Source organism: Labrus mixtus, chromosome 4, assembly GCF_963584025.1.
Source record: "Labrus mixtus chromosome 4, fLabMix1.1, whole genome shotgun sequence".
NCBI lineage: Eukaryota > Metazoa > Chordata > Actinopteri > Labriformes > Labridae > Labrus > Labrus mixtus.
Genome location: NC_083615.1, coordinates 7,290,178 through 7,295,921, shown reverse-complemented (window position 1 = coordinate 7,295,921; position 5,744 = coordinate 7,290,178).

Here is a 5,744-nt window from a genome sequence, read left to right as displayed (position 1 = left end):
GAGTGATAGGTGAGTCTGCAGGTAACTCAAGCTGAAGGGGCGGGGCTTCACGGACACTTCACCGGGGGTGGGTTCAGTTTTCAGTTTGTTGTGCATGCTGTGTTTTTGGATGTGTCCCATCCGTCTATTGCATTGGCCTGCACTGCATGAATCAGATTTTCTTAGTGCCCCAAAGGGAATATAAGCCTGACCCTCGTTAAGTAACGCTTGTTGTACAATGAAAAATAAATGAATCTTAAACCTTTAGAGGTAACAACAACCAGCTCGAATTGTCCTATTGTAACCTCTAGGGTGCTTTGATACTCTAAGTCCAGAGAGAAAATTAGTTTTTCCTGTCTGTGCCCAATTATACATAAAACTATATGTCTCTACCTTAATATGGGTGTTATTTTTGCAGACAGTATACTTGATTGAGGACAGTAATTATTTATTTTTAGATAAGAGTCAAAATATTTACCTAACATAATTCTGTGTAACATATATATGTTTTTCTTTCTGTGTTAATTCTGTGACCCACCTATTTATCAAAGGACATGTAAGATGCTCGCAATCAAAGGTTCACCCCCTGCTTAAAAGCCAGAGTCACCCAATTTTAATTGATTTGCTTTAAAAAAGCTGATTGCAGAAATTCTGTTTATGATTTGCAAATGCCATAATGAGTGCATGGACCTTATTACATTCTACATGTAGGCTGTAGTGAAAATGTTTCATTTGCACAAGTTTCATTTAGTGCAGAAAACCAGGAACTGGTCTGAGCTAGTTGGAATCAGTGAATGAAAGAGGAGCAACAGTGTGGAACACTGCCCAGGTTTCAATGTCACTGCCGGCTAAGAATGACCATTCTTTGTCCAGCTGCAAAGTGCTGTACCTGCAAAAAGAAATAGGGCACTTTATTGAGGTTATTATTTTATTACTCAGTTTGTACTCGAATGATCATGCTATAAATAAATAAAATACTGAGTAAAAGATTATTGAGAAGGGCGTAATGAAAAGCTTGTACACTGGCTTGACCGACCCCTGTTTGTTGGTTCTGTCCGGTTGTTGCTCAAGTACAGGCACTCAAAATGTGGTTTGTTATGACAGTGGTTACTTTGGAAACCTTGCCATTTGGTTTGATCATTAACTTAAGCTGTCAGGTGCTGACAAATCACCTGTTTAGAGAATGAGGGTCAGGAAGAGACTCAAAGTAACAAAAAAAAAAAAACAAAGGTTATGATTTGTATACCTGAATGTACAGAGTGCACAGAGTCAATGTTGATCTCACATATAACATATAGCCTTAAATATTGAAGCTGCTAAACAGAAACACAACTTCTACAACTTGAATATTTATAGGTGCCGTTTGAAGTCGTATAACATGACAAATAAATTATAGAACACCTGAAATACATGATATAAAAATCCACAGGAGGCAGGTTTTTATAAGTATATTAAAGTGTCTCCACACTCAAGTTGACCTGAGTAATCGAACCATTAAAGCTCTAAAACATTATCTTTGTTTGTCCTCAGATCATCATGTCACACCATTCAAATCTTTATCAAAACAATTCTGCCCTCTGCTGGGGAAAAGATGAAAAGAATACACACCACAAATGTGGTATGTTCACCATATATAATTCACTTTTTTACCAGCATTGACCTTCAAAAAATATTTAAAGAAAATACAGAATAATGTATGGAAGTGTGAGATAAAAGACAAACTAAGAGGTGTGTATGATAAAGGAGCATTACTCCCCTCCCAGCACAGCTGACACTTTAAAGAAATATTCCCAATTTGTGGTATAATATAGAATTAGCTCTAATAAAAAAAATCTAAACAATCAGCCTTCACTTAAAAATATTTAAACTGATTGGAAAACGAATTTCTTCATATTGTTGTATCAAATGAGTGCAAACAGGTAAGTTTACATAACGCCAAACTGTGAAGAGTCGGCCTCCTCGTGATGATGAGACACATAAAGATAAAGAAGAGGAAAATCTGTTTTACTCTACAGTAAACTAAACCTGAACAAACATGAAGCACATCAAACACAAAAAAAAGTTAGTCGCTGAAAACCATTTTCTTGGAGTAAAAAGCAGTCTTGACTCTTCACTTTATTTTACAATGTTTTCAACCCTTCAGCCTCCAGAACAGACGTTGAACATGTTTCAGATTATTGTTCTTAGGTCTTGCGGAGGGAAATTTGTAAATGTGACATCATTGTAAAAGGTACACTGTATCCTTGAATGAATGCCACCCATATCAATTATTCAAACAAGTCCTAAAGAGAACAAGGGCTTTTTTCATTCATTAACAAAAGTGTGTGAACAAAAGGAAAGCTCGGTTCAGTCCGGCATTCAGAAACATGCGTAAGAGAGTCTAATGAAGTCAACATATCTTGTCAATCAAAATAAATGGAGCCTAAAATGTCGGCCAGATGTCTTCATGTGATATTAAAATGTTTCGTCAGCTCGTCAATGTTTAACACCGGAGATTGCAGTTCACCAAACCAACTATCATTTGTGCCGACGTGTTGCCAAAGCAAAAGGAGAATGTTTGAGCTCTTTGTTATAATCCAATAAAAGCATCCTTATCGACCGTGGCTCAGGTTTCATATCAAACTGTAGCCTTTAATAAAAATATAAACTGGTCATATCAGAGTCACATGTGATACACGATGATAGCATCTGCAGACATGGGTCAAAGTTTATTCTATTAGAAAAATCAATCCAAAACTAAGAATATTGTCATTTGTAATATTTATATGGACTTGATTTAAAGGTTGCCCTTCCACTAAAAGACTATCAGGACAATTTTAAGCCTCAATGAAGTCATTCCACTTGTGATGTTTCAGTTTATTAGAAAAGCTTTGAGAAGCCCTTTTGGTCCTTAGCAACTGATAAGTGTTCCTGTTAAGAAGATTTTGATACAGGCCTATTGGTATTAGTCCATGTAAGCAAGACATTACTTTTCCTATTTGGACAATGTCTTGAGGTGTTATCTCTTTTTGTGAGAAAAAAATATATACTTTCTTTCATTCCACCAAAAGCTTACAAAATGCAGTGAGCTAAACTTCTACTACTCAACCATAACCTGCTCAGAAACTGTTAAAGAAATTGTTCATATTATACAAAGTATTTTTACATGCTCTCCCCTCGCTGACTGACTCCCCTAATACTTTTGAAATACTTTTTTGTCCAACTCTTCCCTCCCAGTTTACTGTAGTCAGAGGTTTGCTGGCCATTTGCAGTTTAAACAATGAATAATGTAGTTGGTGTTGGCTGCTACCACCTCACTTTAAGAAAAGGAGTTATCTATTAGTGATGTGCCATTTGCAAACGACTCAGCTCTTGGTACTGTTTGAGAGTGCCCCCCCCCCCCCCCCCCCCCCCCCCCCCCCAGCAGGTTAGGATGCCAAACATCATCATTAGTGTTATTCTGGATATACTGTAGGCCTATATGTATTGCCTATAAATAAATCAGTCACAGGTAAAAAAAAAAAAAAAAAAAAAAAAGCTAAATTAGGCTGATTTGAGAAATACCAAAATGTCACCAATCACACAGCCGTTTAGTGGCCAGCTGTTACTGCTGAGTTAAGCAAAAATGATCTAGATCACCAATAAGAGCCTGAATTCCCATCACTTGTTTCTAATCCCATAAGACACATATGAACAGTAGCACAAGGAACAATCTCCATTTTCTTACAGTTGCTGTGAATTATTTAACTAGCTGTGGAAAAAGTGTAGTGTGTTCATGAACCAATAGCCACTTTTTTTTTTAACTCCACTTGGGCCGGCCTGTTGTTCTTCTTCTTTTCAGTTTTAAGTTGGTTGGCAAACCAGCCTGTTGGTGCATTACCGCCACCTGCTGAACTGGAGTGTGGCTCAGGAAAACAATAGGCTAATTATACACAAAAAAGCCCAACTGTTGATTGACTCTACCTGCTTTTTGTTAAATGTTGTTCAGGTCTAACCATAGACTATAAATACTAAAGGTCTAACCAAAGAAACAAAACAAGATACGTATCTGATTGGCTGTCAGGTTAGAGCGTGAATCGCGCGAATCGAACGTGAGTAGGGGAGATTTTTTTCTTCTTCTTATGGAGTTCCTGTAATGGGAAGTGTAATTCTGCCCTCTGCAGGCGTGATTCTGCTGCAGATGTTGATACAGGCCAGTTGAATGGAGATGGAGACATTTTATGACCACTTTACCACCAGGTTGGAACTGCCTTTCTCAGGAAAATAGAGTTTTGAATCGGGGGATTTGTCCCGTCTGGTAGCTAGTTGTTTTATCAGAGAGAAATGTCACTTTAAGTTACACAATGTTTGTTACATTTTACAGCTAAAACATGTGTTAAACTGGTGCAAACATACTTAAACATTCACATATTCACTAGCTAAGTCGGAGTTTTAAAAACCTCTGGCTCATTGAGTTTCTGGCCTGAAGCTAGCTGTGGAGCCTGTGGCGGTTCTAGACCACTTTTACTGAGGGGGCCAAACTGGGGCCAGTTGTTTTGTCAGAGGGGAACATTAAACCCAGGTGAAAAATAGACAAAGATGATTGCTTTAAAAATATATATATATTATGCCAAATAATAGCACTCATCATTAAATACCACAACATTAAATACCATGATTTATGTGTGTTTCAGTAACAGTATTTAATACTTGATTGTGAGTCCTGTTGTTAAGTCAAATACTGTGTATGTGTTTTGAGGGGGGGGCTCTTCCTTTTGGAGGGGTGGCCACAGGGGGGACCAAGCTCAGTGTTACAGGGGCACTGGCCCCTGTTGGCCCCTGCCTAGAACCGCCCATGTGTGGAGCAGCGGCAGAGCAGGAGAATGTGCTCGGGAGTCGGTGACTGGTGAATGTAAATAAATGACAATGTTTCTCCATGTCTGTTGAGTTCATAAATAGGCTAAAACGTGAGCTAACATGTACACCAAAACTTATTTGAAGGTGATAATTTATATTTGTGCTTCCCTTTTTAGCTTGTTCAGCTGGCTCCAAGAGGTTAAAACGTCCATTCACTTTTGAATTATGGAAAACAAATGGAACATGGATCCCTGGGTAAGTGTCATGTTAGAGCTGGTGTACTATAATACACTAGGCTACAGTGCAAATTCATTTTAAGGCGAAGACTAATATTTCCCTCTGATATATTGGGACATAATCCTTCATGTATTTAGGCTACACCTTTTTTACACTTGAGGACTTCAGCATTGTACCCACAGACTTATTTCTGTCAACTTGTGAGAGAAGGATATCGTCACTCTTACTCACTATTAACCTACACCTCACAATAACTAAAACCTATACCTAACCCTTGAAATGAATACTTAGCCTTCAGTGGACATTGGATGCCAATAGAAGCTAAGTCCCAATAATATGACTTTGCTACCAGAGTTTAAAGCCGCACAACAGACAGGCAGGACAAGTGGGCTACACGCTCACACACATATCCACACACATGCAATTACAGAGCTACATGAGATAAGAAATATAGAAAACCAAAATGAACTGCTTTGGCATGGCCAGCTGTTTCATTGTCCCCTGCAGCCTCTCTCTGTTTCTCTTTCTTGCTTGTCCTCTGAAACAATCTGCATAGTGTGGCTGAAAGAACGGAGGCGTTGTTTGGGTTGAATGGAGGAAAAGCAGAGGGATGGAGGGGTGGAGAGGGAGATGCTCCAGCTGTGGGGGAACAAGACAACACAACAACATCTCACATGTGGGTGAGAGGGGGAGGAGGGGGGGGTCGTTGGGCG